Consider the following 22,439-nt stretch of genomic DNA (forward strand, 5'->3'; position numbering starts at 1 on the left):
ACATTTAGATTTACAGAAAAGTTATAAAAACAGCATTTCTGCACATCCTCCAACCAGTATACCCTGTTGTTACCATCTTACAGTGCTACAGTGCATTTGTCACAACTAATGGGTTGCTATTAATACATTGTTATTAACTAGAGGCTGTACATAATCAGATTTACTTAGTTTTTACTTATTGTCCTTTTTCTATTCCAGGACTTCATCCCAGATACCATATTAGATTTAGCCACTGTATCTTCTGTAGGCTCCTCTCAACTGTGACAGTTTCTCAGACTTTTCTTGTTTTTGATGACCTTGACAATTTTGAGGAGTATTGGGAGACAATTTTGTGGTATATGGTAGAGTGTTCTTCAGTTTGGGTTTGTCTGATATTTTCTTGTGGTTAGAAAGGGGTTATGGATTTATAAAATATTTTCAGTCCATGTACATGAGGGATAGGGTCTGCAGTTTTCCTATACTGTGTTTGTCTGGTTTTGGCATCAAGTTGATAGTGACCTCATAAAATGAATTGAGAAGTGTTAGCTCCTTTTTTGAAAGGGCATGTAAAGGAATGTCATTATGTATTTCTAGAATGCTTGTAGTAGAACTTACCAGTACAGTTATCTAGCATTTGAATTTTCATTCCAGGTTTTAAATTATGATTTTAATTTTTTAAATAGATGTAGACCTATTTGGGTATTTTATTCCTTCTTGAGTCTGTTTTAATCATTTGTTTCTTTCAAGGAATGTGTCTGTTTAATCCCAGTTGTCAACTTAATCACAGCAAAGTTATACATAATCTTCTTTTATGTTTTTAATGCCTATACGTACTATAATGATATTCTTTCATTCTTGGTATTTGTAATTTCTAGATTCTTTTTTTCCCTAGATTAATCTAGCTAGAAACACATCAACTTTATTTATCTTTTCAAAAAACCAGCTTTTAGTTTTATTGCTTTTGTCTGTTGTGTGTTCACTTTCTATTTCATTGATTTCTTTGTTTTTGTTTTTAAAGATTTATTGGAGTATAACTGTGTACAGTAGGGTACCCATATATAAGTGTGCAGTTTGATGAGTTTTAACATGTCATGCATGCATTAAACCATCATTACAATCAAGATAACGAATATTTCCATACCCCCCGAAAGTTTCCTTGTGTACCTTTGTAATTCATTCTTTTCTGCTACCCTACTAACCTGTCCTCAGGCATTCAGTGATCTACTTGATGTCACTATTAGGTTAGTTGGCATTTCTGAGAATCTTATATATAAATACTATGTTACTTTTTTATTCCTGACTACTATTGCACTGTGTAGGTATACCACAATTTATATATCCCTTTTACATGCTAGTAGGGTTTTTTTCAGTTTTGTGGTGAAAAATAAAGCTGCTTTAAACCTTCATGTACAAGTATTTATGTGTACTACTATTTCATATTTTTTTATATCTTGGTAAGTACCAAGAAGTAGAGTAGCTTGATTGTATGGTAGGTGTATTAAGAAATTGCTGAATTGTTTTCCAAAGTGGTTATACCATTTTATAGTCCCACTAGGTTATGAAAGTTATCATTGCTCCACATCTTCACCAACATTTAGTATGGTCATTTTAAAATTTTTCAGCTGTTTGTGTATATGTGTGTCATATCTCTTTGTAGTTTTAATTTGTATTTCCCTGGTTACTAATAAATTTGAGTGTCTTTTCATGGGCTTATTTGGCATCCGTATATTATCTTTGGTAAAGTTTCAGTTCAGATCTCTTGTTCGTTTTGTATTGGGTTGTTTGTCCTCATTGTTGAGTTTTACATATTCTTTGTAAATTCCAGATCTGTGCTGCTCAGTATGGTAGTCAGTAACCACTGGGAATTTGTTTAAATTAATTAAAATTAAATACTATAAACTCAGTTCCCTAGTCACACTAGCAACATTTCAAGTGCTCGTTTAGTCACATATGAATAGTAGCTACCTATTGGACAGTGCAGATGTAAAATAGTTTCATAGTCTCAGAAAATCCTCTTGGCGGTGCAGTTCTATGTATAAGTCCCTTGTTGAGCATATGTTTTGTGAATATCTTCTCCTAGTATGTAGCTTGCCTTTTCATTATAATAACAATGTCTTTCAAAGAGCCAAGTTTTAAATTTTGATGAAATCTTATCATTTTTTTCTTTTATGTTTGTACTTTCTGTATTCTATTAAAATCTTTTATTTTTAGATCCAAGATCAAGATTTCCTCCTATGTATTATTTTAGAATTTTTATAATTTCAGATTTTACATTTAGGGCTGTGATCCATTTTGAGTTAATTTTTGTATGTCATATGAGATCGGGGTTAATGTTCATTTTTATTGCATATGGCCATCCAGTTGTTCCAGCACCGTTTTTGAAAAGATTATCCTTTCCCCACTTATTGTCTTTGCACCAGTGTCAAATAATCATTTGGTTATGTAATTGTGTGTCTACTTCTGGATTCTGTTCAGTTCTCATGATAATATCAGACTGTCTTGATTATTGTAGTTTCTAAATCAGGTTGTGCAAATCCTTCAACTTTTTTTTTTTTCTCAAAATTGTTTTGGTATTAGGTCCTATATGCTTCCATATAAATTTTTTAATCAGCTTAACAGTTTCTACAAGAACACTGCTGGCAATTTAACAGTGATTGCATTTCATTGATATCAGTGTGGATAAGATAGATGTTTTAGCCATATTAAGTCTTTCCATCGATGAATATGGTATCTCTTCATTTATTTCAATCTGCTTTTATTTCCCTCAACAATATTTTATAATTTTCAGTGTCTTGCACATATTTTGTCAAATTTGTCCCTAGGTATTTTATATTGTTTGATGATATTGTAATTGGTAATATCAACTTACAATTCTTAAATTTCGACTTCTGTTTGTCATCGCTAATGTGCAGGAAAAAATCATATATATATATATGAGAGAGAGAGCGTGTACATAGCAATCTTATTCAATTCACTATTAGTTCTGGTAGTATTTTTTAGCAGATCCATTAGGATTTTCTACATAATTATATCATTTTTCACTTAATGCCCCTTAGGTTAATGAGGCTTCTCCGTTTTGGCTGTTGGAAACATGAACTGTTTGCACCCTTTTGAGTTCAGGATATTGTTCTACCTGCTTTTCCCTGGTGATTGTTTCCCCAGCCAGGTCATTTCTTCACACTTACAATTGATCAGTTCTTAGATGAAACTCTTTGCATATCTCTAAGCTCTGTCTATGGACAGCTCTTTCTTCATTGGTACTCTGAATTGTAACCACTCTGGACTCTTTGAATTCTCAACTCTGTGGCCTCAAGCTGGGCTCTGCTTGGCTTCTTCTTCCCTGCACTGTGGAGTGGAATCTCTCTCTAGGCAGCAATCTGGGACAACCTCAGGGATGAACTCATTTGTTTCTCTTCTCTTAGGGGGAATCACTGTTCTGTGTTCCTGTTGTCCAGTGTCTGAAATGGTTGATTCCTTTTTTCTTTACCTTTTCTCTTCTCTGCTCTTCTCTTCCCTCCCCTTCTCTCTTTTCTTTTCTTTTTTTTTTTTTTTTAGTTTAAAATGGAAACTCGGATTATTGATTTTAAACCTTTCTTCATTTCTAAAATGAGAAATGATGGGAACATGATTGGGAAAAGAAATCTCTGTTTTAATGACTTTTACTCTTATCTTTATTATTTTCTTCCTTTCACTTATTTTGGATTTTATTTGTTCTTTTCCTAACTTCTTAAAATGGAAACTTGAATTACTGATTTTAAACCTTTCATTTCTAAAATGAGAAATTTCTTCTAAGCACTGGTTTAACTGCATTCCACAAATTTGGATATGTTGTGTTTTCATTCTCATTTAGTTTAAAATGTTTTTCTCATTTCCCTGTGATTTCTTCTTATACCCATGGTTATTGTTTTGTGTTAACTTCCAATTCTTTTGAGACATTCCTGATGTCTTTCTGTTATTGATCCTAATTTAATTCTGTTGTAATTAGAAAACACACTGTCTGATTTCTGTAAATTACCTATTAGGATTTTAAATGGTATTACACTGGGTCTGTAGATCAATTAGGGTGGAATTGATATCTTTACAATATTGAATCTTCAAACACATGAACAAAATATATATTTCTACATTTATTTACATCTTCTGTAATATCTATCAGCAGTGTTTTATAGTTTTCAGTGTACTTGAATTTTACATATTTTGTCATGTTTGCCCCTAAATATTTCATATTTGGAAACTTTTTATTCATTTTTTGAGTGTTTGTTGCGTAGAAATAGAACTGATTTTTGTAGATTGTACATTGTCTATTCTGCAACCTTGCTAAACTCACTTATTAGTTTTAGTTGATTTTTGTTGATTCTGTTGAACTTTCTGTATAGACTAGCATGTTGCCTGTGAACAAGATAGTTGTACTTCTTCCTTGCAATCTAGATGCCTTTTATTTCCTTTTCTTGAATGATTTCTCTGGCCAAAACCTGCAGTACAATGTTGAAGAGAAGTCGTGATGGTGGACGTCTTTGTCTTATTCCTGATAATAGGAGAAGAGAGGAACTTATCTTCTATTCCTAGATTGCTGACTTTTTATCGTGAATGAGTGTTGAATTTTGTCAAATGCCTTTTCACCATCTATTGCGATGATCGTATAAATTTTTGTTTTTAGTCTGTTAATATATGAATTGTATTGATAGCTTTTAAAATGTTAAAGCAACTCTGCATTCGTAGAATAAACCCCACTTTGTCATGTTATAACATCCTTCATATATATTGTTGAATTCGAACTTGCTGAGGAGTATTTTTAGAAGTTTTGTATCTGTGTTCATGAGAGACACTAGTCTGTAGTTTTCTTTACTTGTAATGTCTTTATGTGGCTTTGGTATCAGGGTAATGCTAGTCTCTATGAATGAGTCAGGAAAATTTCTCCCCTTCAGTTTTCTGAAAGAGTTTGTGTAGGATTAGTACTCTTTCTTTTTTAAATTTTAATAGAATTCATCTCTGAAGCTGCCTGGGCCTGGAGTTTTGTTTTGTTTGTTTTACGGTAAAGCTTTAACTACATATTCAATTTCTTTAATAGGACTATTCATTTCTTTCTTTCTTTTTTAGTAAACTGTGGTAGACTATGTAGTTCAAGGATTTTTTTTTCCCATTTCAACTGAACTGTCAAATTTATAGCCATATTATTTTTCATAGTATTCCCTTATGATCCTGTTAATATCTGTAGAGTCTGAAGTGATATTTCCTCTCGAATTTCTGATACTAGTAATTCTAATATTAGTACACTATATATATAGGAATATTAGTGTCTTTTCTCTTTTATTCTTGGTCAATCTAGCAAAGGTTTAACAATTTTTATCACTATTCTTAAAAAACCAGCTTTTGGTTTCATTAATTTCTCCTACTGCTTTTGTGTTTTCTATTTCAGTGATATCTATTTTGGTCTTGAGTATTACCTTTCTTCTGCTTATTTTGGGTTTAATTTGCCATTGTCTTCCTTAAGTTTCTTAAGTAGTTGTCTTAAGGCATTGAACAGCATAAATCTCTTAAGTGCTACTTTAGTGGCATCCCACGCGAATTATTGTATGTGGTGTTTTCCTTTTCATTTGACAACACTTTCTAATTTCCCTTTTGACTTATTCTTTGATATATGAGTAGCTTAAATGTGTAATTTTTAGTATGACAAGGTGTTCTTGGTTCGACTTATGTACTTCCTTCCTCAGAACTGGAATCAGGTATTTCTCCAAGACTATAATTTAGGCACTAAGGGCATTCACTGCTATTAGGTTGGTCATCATTTCAAGGTCTTTTCCAGTGGATATCATAAAGAGACTATATCTTCTTTAGAGACAAAATATGTCATAGCTAAATATAAATTTATTTCCAACTCAGATTCAGGACTACAGATGTTTTACTTAACCTAGTCTATGCTGATATCCATGTTGCTTTTCATGCTGAGAATATCACTTTCAGTGACTCTGGAAATGCGTGAATTGGAATATCATATATTTTTTTAAATTACATTATCTTACACAGCTGTTTCAGAATAACATTATCAGCACTACTACTATCAATATGATCACTGGAAATAGTTGGATTTTTTAAGCATGTATCTTTATCTCTATGGCATATTACTGTTTTTTAAAATCACTTGGAATAGTTTTTCTCTATGTGGTTATTTTGGCTAATTTGTTTTAATTTTACTTTTATAGTTTTATAGCATTAAAAACTATAAAATTCATACAATTTTATACTTTATAAAATTCATACCTTATAATTTTATAGTTTATACTTTTGTAAAAGTTTTTAATAAAATTTTTATAATTATGTAAATATTTACATAGTACAAGTTGAATCTCTTTTAAAACAAGATATATTCAAAGAAGCTTAGTTTCTATCTCTGTCTCCTCAATCTTGTTTTTTTTCTTACTTTTGCCATTGGTAACTTTTAAAACATTCAATTTTTTTTTTATTATTATTATTTTTTGGGGGGTACACCAAGTTCAATCATCTGTTTTTAGACACATATCCCCATATTCCCTCCCTTCCTTGACTCCCGCCTCCTCGAGTCCCCCCCACCCTCCCCGCCCCAGTCCTCTAAGGCATCTTCCATCCATGAGTTGGACTCCCTTTCTTATACAACAACTTCCCACTGACTATCTGTTTTACAGTTGGTAGTATATATATGTCTGTGCTACTCTCTTGCTTTGTCTCAAAAACATTCAATTTTTTATATAAGCAGATATGAATATATACATATCTCTATATATTGTCTTTCTTAAACAATAATATATACTTTCCTCCCCTTTTTTTCCAGAATACTTTTATCTGTGTGGTCGCTCGATACTGGTGTATAGAGATATTTTTCTTCCCTTTCTACAGCGGGTATATGGAGATATTTTTCTTCCCTTTCTGCAGCTTCCTGGTAATCCATTGCTTACATATGCCATGGTTTATTCAGCCAGTCTGTTACTGATAAGTGTATGACTGCTTTGTTTTCATTCTTTTTCTGTAAATGATACTCCAGTGATAAACTTGTACTTATCAAAAGTGTGATTGCTGTATATAATTTTACTAGATATTGATACATTTTCCCTTTGTAAAGGTTGTGCCATTTCCATTCCTGTCTCTGCCACAGTCTCACTAACAGATTATGTTGATATGATGTATCAGGGAACTTTTTTTTTTTTTAGAATTTTTTTTAAACTCTTTATTGGCATATAATTGCTTTACATTGTGCCAGTTTTTGCTGTACAACAAAGTGAATCAGCTGTATTTATATATATATCCCTATATCCCTTCCTTCTCGCGAGTTCCTCTTACCCTCCCCATCCCAGCCCTCTAAGTCATCACCCATCATCGAGTTGATTTCCCTGTTTTATGCAGCAACTTCCCACTAGCCATCTATTTTACATTTGGTAGTGTATATATCTCAGTGCTACTCTCTCACTTCATTCCAGCTTCCCCTTCGGCCCCCAGACCATGTCCTCAAGTCTGTGCTCAACATCTGCATCTTTATTCTTGCCCTGCCACTGGGTTCATCAGTACCATTTATTTTTAGATTCCATATATATGAGTTAGCATACAGTATTTCTTTTTCTCTTTCTGGCTTACTTCACTCTGTATGACAGACTTAGGTCCATCCACCTCACTACAAATAACTCAATTTCATTCCCTTTTATGGCTGAGTAATATTCCATTGTATATACGTGCCACATCTTCTTTATCCATTCATCTGTTGGTGGACATTTAGGTTGCTTCCATGTCCTGGCTGTTGTAAATAGTGCTGTAGTGAACATGTGGTACATGTTTCTTTCTGGATTATGATTTTCTCAGGGTATATGCCCAGGAGTGGGATTGCTGGGTCATATGGTAGTTCTACTTTTAGTTTTTTAAGGAACCTCCACACTGTTTTCCATAGTGGCTGTACCAATTTACATTCCCACCAACAGTGCAGGAGGGTTCCCTTTTCTCCACACTCTCTCCAGCATTTCTTGTTTGTAGATTTTTTGAAGATGGCCATTCTGACTGGTGTGAGGTGTTACTCATTGTGGTTTTGACTTGCATTTCTCTAATGATTAGTGATGTTGAGCATTTTTTCATGTGTTTGTTAGTCATCTGCATGTCTCCTTCACAAAAGTGTCTATTTAGGTCTTCTGCCCATTTTTGGATTGGGTTGTGTGTTTTGATATTGAGCTGCATGAGCTGCTTGTATATTTTGGAGATTGATCCTTTGTCTGTTGCTTCATTGGCAAGTATTTTCTCACATTCTGAGGGTTGTCCTCCTGTCTTGTTTATGGTTTCTTTTGCTGTGCAAAAGCTTTTAAGTTTCATTAGGTCCCATTTGTTTGTTTTCGATTTTATTTCCATTATTCTAGGAGGTGGGTCAAAAAAGATAGTGCTTTTATTTAAAATAACCAGGACATGGAAACAACCTAAATGTCCATCAACAGAGGAGTGGATAAAGAAGATGTGGTATATATATACAATGGAATATTACTCAGTTGTGAAAAGGAATGAAATTGGGACATTTGTAGAGACATGGATGGACCTCAAGACTGTCATGCAGAGTGAAGTGAGTCAGAAAGAGAACAGCAAATATCATATATTAACACATATATGTGATATATAGAAAAATGGTAGAAATCAGCTGGTTTGGAAGACAGAAATAGAGACCCAGATGTAAAGAACAAACATATGGACACCAGATGGGTAAGTGGGGGGAGTTGGGGGGGAATGAATTGTGAGATTGGGATTACCATATATATACATTACTAATAAGAAAAAATCATCAAGTTGTACACTTTAAATATATGCAGTTTATTCTATGTCAATTGTATCTCAATAAAAGTTCTTTTTATTATTTTTTTGGGGGGTACACCAAGTTCAATCATCTGTTTTTATACACATATCCCCGTATTCCCTCCCTCCCTCAACTCCCCCGCACCCTCCCCGTCCCAGTCCTCTAAGGCATCTTCCATCCTCGAGTTGGACTCCCTTTGTTATACAACAACTTCCCACTGGCTATCTATTTTACAGTTGGTACTATATATATGTCTGTGAAAAAAAAAAGGATAGTGCTTTGATTTATCTCGTAGAGTGTTCTGCCTATATTTTCCTCTAAGAGTTTTACAGTGTCTGGCCTTATATTTAGCTTTTTAATCCATTTTGAGTTTATTTTTGTGTATGCTGTCAGGAAGTGTTCTAATTTCATTCTTTTACATGTAGCTGTCCAATTTTCCTAGCTCCACTTATTGAAGAGGCTATCTTTTCTGCATTGTATATTCTTGCTTCCTTTGTTAAACATAAGGTACCCATATGTGTGTGGGTTTATCTTTGGGCTCTCTGTTCTGTTCCATTGATCTATATTTCTGTTTTTGTGCCAGTACCATACTGTCTTGATCACTGTGGCCTTGTAGTATACTTTGAAGTCAGAGAGCCTTATTTCTCCAGCTCCATCTTTCTTTCTCAAGATTGCTTTGGCTATTCAGGCTCTTTTGTGTTTCCATACAGATTGTAAAATTTCTTGTTCTAGTTCTGTGAAAAATGCCATTGGTAATTTGATAGGGATTGCGTTGAATCTGTAAATTATTTTGGGTAGTATAGTCATTTTCACAATGTTGATTCTTCCAATCCAGGAACATGGTATGTGTCTCCATCTGTTTGTATCGTCTTTGATTTCTTTCATCAGTGTCTTATAGTTTTCTGCATACAGGTCTTTTGCCTCCTTAGGCAGGTTTTATTCCTAGGTATTTTATTCTTTTTGTTACAGTGGTAAATGGGAGAGTTTCCTTAATTTCTCTTTCCTATAAATATCAATTAAGTTGAGATGGTCTAATGTGTCATTTAAAGCTTGTGTTTCCTTATTTATTTTGTGTTTGGGTGATCTGTCCGTTGATGTAAGTGGGGTCTTCAAAAGTCTCCTGCTACTATTGTGTTACTGTCGATTTCCCCTTTTATGGCTGTTAGCATTTGCCTTATGTATTGAGGTGTTCCTATGTTGGGGGCATAGATATTTACAATTGCTATATCTTTTTCTTGGTTTGATCCCTTGATCATTTTGTAGTGTCCCTGCTTGTCTCTTGTAATAGTCTTTAAAGTCTAATTTGTCTGATATGAGTATTGCTACTCCAGCTTTCTTTTGACTTCCATTTGCATGGAATATCTTTTTCCATCCCCTCACTTTCAGTCTGTATGTGTCCCTAGGTCTGAAGTGGGTGTCTTGTAGACAGCTTATATAAGGGTCTTGTTTCTGTATCCATTCAGCCAGTCTTTGTCTTTTGGTTGGAGCATTTAATCCATTTACATTTAAGATAATTACTGACATATGTGTTCTTGTTACCATTATCTTAATTGTTTTGGGTTTGTTTTTGTAGGTCTTTTCCTTCTCTTGTATTTCCTGCCTTCAAAAGTTCCTTTAGCAATTGTTGTAAGGCTGTTTTGGTGATGCTGAATTCTCTTAACTTTTGCTTGTCTGTAAAGCTTTTGATTTCTCTGTTGAATCTGAATGAGATTCTTGCTGGGTAGAGTATTCTTGGCTGTAGGTTTTTTCTCTTTCAAAACTTTCAGTATATCCTGCCATTCCCTTCTGGCCTGCAGAGTTTCTGCAGAGAGATCAGCTGTTATCCTTATGAGCTTTCCCATATGTGTTGTTGCTTTTCTCTTGCTGCTTTTAATATTTTTTCTTTGTGTTTAATTTTCATTAGTTTAATTAATATGTGCCTCAGTGTCTTTCTTCTAGGGTTTATTATGTATGGGACTCTCTGCGCTTCTTGTACTTGATTAATTATTTGCTTTCCTATGTTGGGGAAGTTTTTCACTATAATCTCTTCAAATATTTTATCAAACACTTTCTTTTTTTCTTCTTCTTCTGGTACACCTATGATTCGAATGCTGGTACACTTAATATCACCAAGGTCTCTGAGACTGTCTTCCATTCTTTTTATTCTTTTTTCTTTTTCCTGCTCTGTGGCAGTTATTTCCCCCATTCTATCTTCCAACTCACTTACTCATTCTTCTGCCTCAGTTATTCTGCTGTTTATACCATCTAGAGTATTTTTAATTTCATTTGTTGTGTTGTTCATTACTGTTTGTTTGCTCTTTAGTTCTTCTAGGTCCTTATTAAATCTTTCTTGTATTTTTCTCTGTGTTTGAGATTTTGGATCATCTTTAATATCATTACTCTGAATTCTTTTTCAGACAATTTTCCTATTTCCTCTTCATTTATTTGGTCTTGTGGGTTTTTATCTTGCTTCTTTGCCTGCAAGGTGTTTCTGTGTTTTCTCATTTTGTCTGATTTATAGTATTTGCTATCTCCTTTCCCTGTGCTGCTTAATAGTAATTCCTCTTGTCTCTGTTCTGTTTGGCTTGAGGTATCAAGCACTAGAGCTTGCTGGACTTTGGTTGGATTTGGATTTTAGTGTTGAGAATGTGACTTCTGGGAGAGTACTTGCTGATTAATGTTCCATGGGGTCGGGAGTTCTCTGGTGGTCCAACATCCTGGGCTCAGCTCTGCTGCCTCAGAGATCCAGATTTGACCCCTGGCCGGGACACAAAAACCCTGGAAGATGCACAGCATTGAGAAAAAGGAGGTAGAAGGAGAGAAAAGAAAAAAAGGAAGAAAGGGAAAGGACAGACAAATCCGCAAGACTGGTTATGAAAGCAATTCTAATCAGTCAAAATCGCACAAGCTGATGTGCACACTTGCACTTGCAAAAAGAGAATAAGAAGAGAGAACAAAGAGAAAGAGAGAGGACAAAGAAAACAAAAGAGGGAGTGATCAAACCAATGAACAAACAAACAAATCTACATACAGATATATACTTTAAAGATTCAACTAACAAATACATAAAACCAGGAACAAGTCAAACATACCAGGAAGTCCTCCAGTACTCCTAGGGAGGTCTCTGCACCTGCTGTGGGAAGGACTGTGAAGAGCTCAGACTGTGATCTCGTATTAGTCCTGTGTGTATTTGCCCCCACAGTCCACAGTTGCCCCCTAAGTCTACAGCCTCTATTGTAGAAACACTTGTCTATTCAAGTAATCACAGATACAGGGTCTATCAAGCCTACTATGGGTATTGAATCTGCTCCTCCTGTGGCTATTTCCCTTTCTCTTCTTTGGTCCTGTAGTCCTCAGGAATCAGTTTTGGTTTTGGTCCCTTATTTGTGTGTGGACTGCTCTCAGGATTCAGTTCCCTGCCCAGGCAAGAGAGGGCAAAAGAGGGTGATTGGGGCTCACTTGCAAATTCAGGTTGGGGGGAGGGAGGTGTATGGCAGTCTAATTGAAATTTGCGAGAGTGCCTACAGTAGCAGAGGTTGGCATGAGCCTGAGGTGTGCCATGTGTTCTCCCAGGAAAGTTGGTCCTGAACTCAGGACCCTTGGCATTGGCAGGCTTCACCTGCTGCTGAGAGGGTGTGGACAATGACCTGCCCCACGCACAGGACCCTTGGCGGTGGCCGCAGCCTCTGTGTTTCGATTTAGCAGCCGCAGTTTGCATGTGGCACTCGTGCAAGTGCTGCTCTGCAGCCTGTGAGTTGGTGGAGCAGCAAGATCCTCTCGAGCACCCCGAAACAAAGGTCTCCTGCCTCTCCATCAGGCGCAGGCTTTCCCCTAAACTCCCTCCCAGCTAGCTGTGGTGCACTTCCCCCCAGGCTGTTTCCTTGCAGCTAGCCCCAGTTCTCTCCCCGGTGTCTGTTCTCCGAAGCCTAAACCTTGGAGCCCAGCCCCCACCCACCACTGTGGGTGAGCAAACCAATGTCTCTGGCTGGGGAGTGCTGCCTGGATCCTCCATGCGGGAATCTTTCCCCTCTGCCCTCCATGCATCTGTTGTTGCTCTGTCCTCTGGGGGCTCCAAAGCTCCCGCCATCCGTCCCTGCCAGTGAGGGGGCTTCCCAGTGTGTGGAAGCTTTCCCCCTTCACAGCTGCCTCTCAGAGGGGCACGTCTCCTCGAGATTCCTTTGTCTCCTTGGTCTGGGCACTTTAAATTTTTATTGGTGTGAAGGAAAACTTGTATTTTAAACTATATGCCATTCTAAATAAATATAAACTAAATTTTAAAATATTTACTCTGCTCTGAAACCATAATCAGAAATGCATGACAAAAAAACAAACTCATCAGTACAATGTGGAAATATAAAATATTCTTTATATAAAAATAAATACTGAATTATTGTTTTGACTATGTCATTTTTTTAAAAGTATAATTTGGATATGTTAATGATGAGAGGGTCACTGAATTTTTCTTAAAACTGAGAACTTACACCCAGACAATATTTCCATATCAATATGACAGTAAGAAGTAAAATTTTACTAAACTTGCACATTAACTCATTGGTTTTAAAGGACCTTTTTCAATTAACTTCTGGACCTGAATTCCTTGTCCTCCTGTTGTTTTCCCGCACTGTGTCCCCCGCACCGTGTTCTGGATAAACACGTAAGTTTTTTATTTATTGCATAAAAATGAACTTATGTTTGTGCACCTGAATACTGAAATGGACTAATGCCTCTTAGACTTAGTAATTGTCTGCTTTTTATGAAGAAGAAAATAAGATGAAAACAGGGAAAGAAGGCAAAGGAATCAGTATCAATTTTTTTTTAACCTCCCACAAACATTGGATAAATGGAGTAACTTTTAAGTGGAGCTACTGGTTTAACAATGGTTCTCTGATATATTTGTTTTGGAATTGTGCAAACTTCTGAACTGAGTATCAGCAATCTGTGGTGTAGAAATTTGGACTCAGTTCTCATTGGACTGAAATTTTTTAATCTAATGACAATTAGAGATAACTCTAATCTGGAGGTAGTTATATTAAATTGTTTCATTAGAAAACATTTTAATTAGGAAAAATTTTAACATAAAAGTTATAGAATCATACTCATATTCACTACCTATACTTCATATGTAATTCTTGACATTTGCCCTATTTGTTTCATCTGTATTCATCTGGATATCTCCATATTTATATTTTTTTTTGTGAAACACTTGAAATTAAATTATATAGTGCTTTCACAAAATACTTCACATAAAACTTCTAAAAATAGAGCATTCTTCTACACAACAAAACCATTATCACACCTAAGAAATTTTAAATTTTCTTAATATTACCTAACACATGTTTATATTCAAATTACTCTAATAATCCCTACATTTTTTAATAGCTGTCATTTTTAAAACCAGGATTTAAATCAAGGTTCACAATTTCATTTAGTTATGTCTCCTTAGTCTCTTGTAATATAGAACAGTCCCTGCAACTTTTTTTTTTAATCCTTAGTCCTTAATTTTTTTAAGAAACTTGTCCTAAATTCTGGGTATGTCTGTAGAAGAGCTGACGTATTAGTTATCTATTTTTGTATAACAAATTACCCCAAACTTAGAAGCTTAAAACAACATACATTTATTATTTCACACATTTTCTGAAAATGTGAAATATAGGAGCAATTTAGCTGGGTGGTTTTGGCTCAGAGATTCTCAGAAAGGTGCAATCAAGATGTCAGCTGGTGCTGCAGTCATCTGGTGTCTAGACTAATGCTGGAGGGTCCACTAACACTAACACTCACTCGTGGCTCTTGGCAGGAGGCCTGTTTTGACGTGTGGGTGTCTCCATAGGGTTACTGACAACATGGCAGCTACCTTCGCCCCATAGTAAGCAATCCAAGAGAAAGACACACACAGAGAAACTAACCAAGATGAAAGCTAGAGTATTTTTATCATCTAATCTTGGAAGCGACATGCTGTCACTAATGCCATGTTCTCTTGGTCATGAGGACTAACACTAATACAGTGTGGGAGGGGATATAGGGTATGAATAGCAATAGGCAGATATCACGGTGCTCCAACTTAGGGGTTGGCCACTGCAGCCCACATTCTGGATTTGTTTTCTTTGTCATTTGATGTGTTCCTTTATTTCTCCCATATTTCCTATAAATTGGAAGTTGTGTCTAATTACTTGTTATATTCAGGTAATCATGTGCAAGAATGCTTCATAGACGATACAGTGTATTTCATTTTGTATCACTTCAGGATGTACCTATTGTCAGGTTGTCATACTAAGGTGATCTGATATCCTTTATAAAGATGTTTTTTTTCCCTTTGTAATTAGAAAGTAATATGGGAATTGATATTTTGACACTTATCCTGTTTGGGGGTCAAGAATTTTAATTTCTTGTGATCTTTAACATTAGTAGCTAACTTTTTTGTGCATTTGTTATCTGCTAAGTGATTTTAAATACATTTCTTCATTTTAACTTTCACAATGCTATGAAATAAGTACTCTTAATTATCCCCATTTTAATAGGTAAGAAAACTTTAAGCTCCTAGAGTTGAAACATTAAGGTACACAACTAGTAAATGACAAAGCTGGTATTTCAATTCAAATATGTCTGAGTCCAGAGCCCATGTTGTTGACAGTACTGCTTATAGAAAAAATGGGAGCACTTATACATAGTGTAAAAAGGAGGTCTCTTGAAAATACAGGTAGGAACCCAGAAATACAAGGGATAAGCTGTGAAGTTTGGTAGCTATGCTTCAACTACATGACATTTTAGGCAGAACTCCCTAGCTTAAAAACAGAATCATACTTAAACTATTCCAGGCAGATGAGAAGCTATATACTATTTTAAAGATTTCTAGAAGCCATTGTACTACTCAAGAACTCATTCCTTGGCAAAAATTATTTTCTATTCTAGAAATAGAATTTTATTGTAGAGTTGCATATATCTGATGCATGTAGTTGTTAACTATATGTATAGTGAGGTAGTGGTGGGAGGAGGGGAAAAAACATGCTTTAGTGGAAAAGGAAAGAGAATCATTTACTCTTTTATGGTTAGAGCTCTAAAGCAATGCTGATAAATAGCATTCTTTCAATAATGGAAGCATTCTATCCGTGGACAGAAGCTATTGTATTGAATTATTCAACTTTAAAGGGTAATTATAAATTCAAGTAGAATTTAAAGTTCCTTTATTGTGTTTGTTTCAGATACAGATATTTCTCTATTTGTACTCGTAAGGAAATGTGGAATATTAGAAATCATGGAGTTTTAGAATTGGAAAAGACTTTTCTAAAATAATCATATAGATCTTTCCACCAGTCTTTTTATTTTATGAATAAGGAACCTTAGGGTAAGTTTTTTTACCCTGTTTCCTCCCTTGAATGCCTAAGGTTTCAAAGCAAGGGAGGGTTAGAACTAGGGCTAGGGTTAGGGCCCAAGTGTTCACTGTCCCCACTCTAGCCTCAATTTTTCTCTGATATCTGATCTTAATTACAAGAAAGTGGATAAAAAAAAGAGGCCGCTATAATCAAACATAGAATAGTGATAAAGAGAATAGCAGAAGTGCTGCTTATTTTCTAAGGCATTGAAAATAGGCACCTAGAAATGTGGGTAACCTCTTTTAATTCTGAGAGGGAAAGAGGAGGATTATTGTCCTTAGAGATTGTGTTCCTGAGAATATCACTCCCCGCTGGCGTGGGAAGTAGGGTAGATGGGTGTGGATAAATTGGCTCTGTGCTCCCAGGAGCTAATGAAAATAATATGAAAACAGGCTGACCTGCTGGCACTCTCCACCTGCCCCCAAGTTAAGCCTCAGGATTCAACCCCTTTCAAAAACTGATGGAAGGAGAATTCTTTCTTTTTAGCGCTTCCCATACCATTGTTATTTATTCACTTTTCTTTCATTCTCACAGTTCCCTCTGTAAGCCAGCGACAGTGGTCTCTTCTAACACATACTTCAGGTAACTAGAAGGTATACTGCTCTGTGAAAACAAAAACCTCTGAGGTCAGCGGTCCACAAAGTGTGCTCCTGGGAATCACCTGGGAATATGTTAGAAGTACTGACTAAAAGGTCCTACCCCATATTGAATCAAAAATTCCAGGACAAGGGCCCAGCATACTATGTTTTAACAAGCCCTAAATGTGATTCAGATACAGGCCAAAATTTGAAGTTATTCTCTAGGTGAAGTCTTATTCTCAGAAGTAATTAAGCCATAGCTAGGTAGTATAGCCCAAGGAGTGAAATTCAGGAAATATAGTTAATCCTTGAGCAATACTAGAAGGGCAGTTTCCAGGTCTCTTCATGATTACTGAATGTCTGGGGAGAGCTGCTACAGACTCTGGTAGCCCAAAACAAAAACAAACTAACAATAAATAGCAACAACCTGAGTCTAGGGTATTGTAGACAGGGGCCACACCTGAGTCCCTGGACAGAAATGAACTCATTACTGAGCAATATATCCATGTTTCACTATATTTGCATTACATGAACCAAAGTTTAACTTGCCCTGTACATAAGAATGTTTTTTCAGCAAATACTTTTTTTTAATCTGCTTTTCCTCCCACGTAGGCACAGTGAAACAGACGAAGTTAGTAATTCTTCCTACTTGCCAAGCATAAATTATTACTTGCTACTTCCAGTAGGAGGGACTCTCTCCCTGAGCTACTTTTAAATACCTTTTCTATTTTTTGTGCCAAGGAGGAGATAGGAACTATAGTATCTTAAGGAAGAAGAGGATTATACAAAGGCTACAGGGTTTGTTTTCCTAAAGCAAGTGACTGTTTAGGCTTCTTAGGGTTTCTACAGAAGTCCCAAATGAGTATTGCTGCAGAGGACCTTGGTGCCTCTGCTGTGTGATAGAGAACCCCTGATACCAGTAGTAATAGCCATGAATATTGAGTACATGTATTCCAGTTGTGCTTAGCTAGTGCTTTAGGTGGATTATCTCATTTACTCTTCGCAACAGCCCTGAGAGGTAAGCATTAATACTTCTATTTAATGGACTGGTAAAATGCAGTTTAAAGGGCTTAACCAACTGGCCAAAGTCACGTAGTCTTGAAGCAGCAGACCAGGTTTCAAACTCAGGTGTGTCTGACTCTGGAGTTTATTGCTCTTCATCCTCATGTCTTGGCACTGCCTCCTCACGCCCTTATCCCTAAACACTTCTGTGGTTTATTTACCTCTCTTTGCCTTAAATAGAGTAACAAGCAATAGGAGTCTACTGCTAGGACAAGAACAAGAGCTGGCAAGAACTGCCTCCCCCCAACCCCCCCATGTAGGGCAGGCATTCAGGGACGGCTAAAAGATGACAGTGGAGCAGGAACACTGAGAAAAACTCTCCAGTATTCCAGACCTCACACTAAGTACAAGGCAGTAGCAGTCCATCACTGGAAGAATCCGAACCCTGTGTACACTGAGGTTAAAGATAGCAACAACAAAACCCAAACCCAGTTCAGTGACTGCCTAAATTGACCCAATCTCCCATGCTAATGGCCTAACAGAAAAATGAGAAAATGCTAGTTTCCTCAGTCTTTATTGTTCTTCTAGCACAATGTCCAGTATTCAATCAAAAATTTCACAACACATTAAGTAGCAAGAAAAAAAAAACACTGTTGAAAGACAAAGCAGTCAACCAGACTTAGAGATGAACCAGATGTTGGAACTATCAGATAGGGACGTTTAAAACAACTATGATTAACATGTAAAGAATTGTGGAAAAAGTCGACAGCATCCACAAACAGATAGGAAACTTTACCAAGGAGATGGAGACTGAAAGAGCGTCAAGGGGAAATCTTGGAGATAAACATGTGATATCAAAAGTGAGGAATTCTTCAACAAGTTTATCCGCAAACTTGACACATAGCTGAAGACAGAATCAGCAAACCTAAAGATGGATTAATAAAAATTTTCCAAAGTGAAACCCAGAGAAGAAAACATGCAAAGCATCCAGGAGCTGTGGAATAATATCAAAAAGTCTAACATACGTGTAACTGGTCGCATAAGAAGAGAGAGAGAAATGGGGCAGAAAAAAATATTTGAAGATACAAATGGGCAAGAGTTGTACAAGATTAATAAAGAAGCTCAGAAATACTTAAGCTGAATAAATAAACCCAATCCTTCTACATTGGTAGTCAGAGGAGACTATCCAGGCAGGGGGGGATGGCTGGAACTCTCGATTTGGTGTCTTATCCCTTTACTTCCAGAAACCACTGAGGATCTCTGTCTAGTTATCACTGCCATCATCACACTGGCAATTGAGATTCTGAACCACATGTACACATAGAAGCCTTCCTGTAGTGCCAGCATCACAGCAAGGGCAGACCAGATGGGGTTACCTAAGACACAGGAATGCATCTCTCAACCTGTGTTCAGTGTAAATGGGAAATGTTTCTGTTGTCAGGTGTTCAACTGAGGGGAAGGAAGGCTCTTCATCAGTTTTCACTGTACATAGAGCATATTATGGAAAATAGGGAAGTAAAGAAACCTCTTCAATCTCACATTTCCCTCAGGTTCCTTTTTCCTGATCTTCACAAAACATAAGCTCTAGATGGGATAGGCATTTTGTTTGTCTCATTCACCTCATAGAACAATGCCTGGCAACTGTTATTATATTCAACAAATATTTAAGTGACAAATATGTGTCAGGGACTTTTGTAGGCATTTGGTTATGTAGTTGTGAGATCTTTGCTTTCATGGAGTTTATGTTCTAGTGGGGAGATGTGGATAGCAAAACACACAAACAAATGAGGGTATTAGAAATTGGTACCTAGTATGGGGGGAAAATAGAGCAATTAGATAGAGAGTGACTAGGTAGAAAAACAGGGCAGGACTCCCTGAGCTGGACATCTGTTGACACCCCATGGGAGATACTCAGAGAAATGCTGGGCCCCAAGAGAAGTAGCATATCTTTAGAAAATGTCATTTCTAAATTAGAACTGTTTCTTTCCTCCCTTTCTCCTGGTCATCTCAGTGCCAACCCTAAGGAGCTCCACGGTCTTATAAAGCACCAAATCAGATTGAGAAGTCAGAGTCAGGCATTCTCGTTTACTTCAGAGACCTGCCTCTTCCCATGTCACTAGCCCTGACAGTATCTGCCACCTTCAGGGAAGGCCCATGACTGTCTGTAAGGGGCTTTACAAGACCATAACAAAGTAGACATTCATCATCATAATTCATTCAGCAAATATTCATTGAGTTTCCTGTGGCCAGGCACTACTAGGAGAACAGCAGTGAATAAAACAGACAAAACCCATTGTCTTCCTGGAGGGCAGGGACCCTGATTTCCTAGCTTAAGCCCTGGTTCTAGAAGAGAAGGAGGCTTGTTCCCCACCTCTTCTTTTGTTTTTTTCTCTTCGCAAAATCTGTCTACTTAGTTTCTTGCTTATAAAAAGGAGAACAAGAGTAAAGACAGCTCAGATGGAGTTAATTCGACTCTTTTTATGGGATACTGACACTCCCTATAGATCTCCAGAGTTGAGGTCAGTGGAGAAGCTTTTTCTGAAGAATGAGAAAAATGAAACTTCCATTGGAATTTATGTTCTACTTAAAGCCTTATTCTCAAACCTTCTGTGAACCCCTATAGACAGAAACCTCTGGAAATTATTTCCAATGTAATTTTATTGGGAATGATAGAAACAGTAGAGAACTTTCCCAGTGCCTCTTTCAGTGAGGCCTCTGTGACGGGGAGTATTGCTTTAGCACTTGTGCTGAAGGGTCAGAGAAAGCACCTTTAGCAGTGCACTAAAATTTTCACAGTCTGGAAATAAATCAGGCCACATGTGTGTTTGCTCAGCTCCACCAACACACATGCAGTGCATGCTTTCTGTTTTGTTAAGGCAATGATGTCATTTTAGCTATGTGAAAAATGACTTTAAAATGTGGTTTGGTTTTAGTTGAGCTGTCAGTTTTTATTTTGTCTGACTTTTAATATGTGGGTTTCACACTGGAACATGCACCAGCAGTTATTTATGAGTATTGCATTTATTACTAACATTTTTTAAAGATTTTTAATAAAATGGAAATTAAGACATTTGTTACATAGCATTAATTTATGGTCATTGGGATTAATCTCTTGATTTGAACATGAGAAAAAAATTTGAGAATGAGGAAAGAAATTTTAATATGATCTTGATACGATAGTTCCCATGACTAGTGTCCAGTCGGTGAGCAATGTTTCTTATTTTTCTTTAGTCCAGTTTGGATTTCTGTTCAGGAAACATTTGTTGAGTGTATGCTAGGCTTCGTATTTTGTAAGGAGCATCACCGTTGCATGGGGGGTTAGAATCCAAAACCACGCTGGGCATCTTAACACATGCTTCGTACATGTGCACACAGCTGAAGCCTTCGAGTCTGAGTTAGAGTCTGTTAATCTGGGCAAGAGAAGCAGTTGGATGAGGTTTTTTTCTAGTATCTTTTAGCTTTTTCTCACTTCTTGGAATGCTTTGATCACTTGAAGCCACTAAGAATGAAATTACGTGAAGTCAAATATTCATCTTTCTGGAATTCTCCTCCCTTCCTCTTGTATTTTTATTTAGGAGCATTGATGGAAAACAATTCCAGAAATAGAGTGATGTGGATGTAAAAGTGAGACTACAATCATAAAGTAGGTGGGGAACAAGAACAAATAAGCAAATGGGTTGCCTTCCCTCGGGAGAGTTAGTTACTTTACACTGTGCTCCACTGGGTTACTGGAACTGTGGTTATCATCAGCCAGAGGAGAGGAGAACCTCTCTTTCCCACTCCTACCCCTCTCCAGCTAAAAAGTGTGAATACCAACATAGATTCAGAGAAAAGCAGCTTTGGAGTTTGGTTTTGGTTTCTGAATGATCCAGATAAATTGCATGATTTCTCCACTTTACTTTTATAGGTGGGGAAGAAACTGAAGACACTGTTTTGTTTGTTTAGCTGTTCATTCTGCAAACATTTGAGTCCTCTGCACCAGGCACAGTTCTAGAAACAGGGGATTAGAAATAAGACAAGGATCCTACCTTGCTATATGGTGTACAGTGCTCACTGGGCACTCCATCCAGTTGAGGAAACATGGCATACAGATACAAAATAAGTAGAGAACATGAAGGATACTATGTCGTTAAGTGCTAAGTAGCACATTTGTAGTACATTCAGTCAATAAATAATAATAACATCTGTTATGAGTCAGATACTCCTAGTATACCAAGATACAGACTTTTTTTAAAGTTTCACACAGTTTCTGTTTAGAGAGGAGAAGGATCAAGTAATGTAGGTAATTTAAACATAAACTGTGAAAGTTTTCCTGTTCTCAGTGATCTTTTAGCAAAGTGTTTTCATTGTGACCATTTTCAACCAGAAAAATGGAAAAATAGACAGAGATCACGTACTATGAGAAAAACTAGATTTAAAGTATTGCCAAAACTGCCACTTCTGTCCCAAATTTAATGTCTAATCCAAAGCCTACTTGCTTTTAGGCATCAGGAAACCATTGTTCCTGGCCTGACTTTCAATAATTAATTTTGTGACCTTTAGCAACTCACCTGATCTTTTAATGCTGAAATTTTTCTCTTTTGCCCACAAGTTAACTCTCTGAAAGACTCAGATCAAATGCTGACTCCTCTGTGAAGCTTTTTCTAATTGCCTGTCTTCCTCCTTGGCCACCCTCTTCTTCCCACTTCACCACCTAGTTGCCTTGAAGGACACTTTCTGACACTTAAATTCCCTTAGCATATG

General features: G+C 36.5%; 1 protein-coding gene across 3 annotated transcripts in view; it reads left to right on the forward strand.

The window, feature by feature from the left end:
• Window positions 1-22,439, forward strand: part of ARHGAP20 (Rho GTPase activating protein 20) — a 172,648-nt gene that overhangs the window by 38,964 nt on the left and 111,245 nt on the right. The window contains exon 1 of one of the 3 annotated variants that reach the window (XM_057748503.1): window positions 16,681-16,698. The exons of the other annotated variants lie outside the window; for them this stretch is intronic. The gene's annotated coding sequence lies outside the window, so the exon portion shown is untranslated. Of the gene's footprint in view, window positions 1-16,680; window positions 16,699-22,439 lie in introns of those variants that run through there. 3 annotated transcript variants of the gene reach the window in all.

The sequence above is a fragment of the Hippopotamus amphibius genome, chromosome 9, assembly GCF_030028045.1.
Source record: "Hippopotamus amphibius kiboko isolate mHipAmp2 chromosome 9, mHipAmp2.hap2, whole genome shotgun sequence".
NCBI classification, from domain to species: Eukaryota; Metazoa; Chordata; class Mammalia; order Artiodactyla; family Hippopotamidae; genus Hippopotamus; species Hippopotamus amphibius.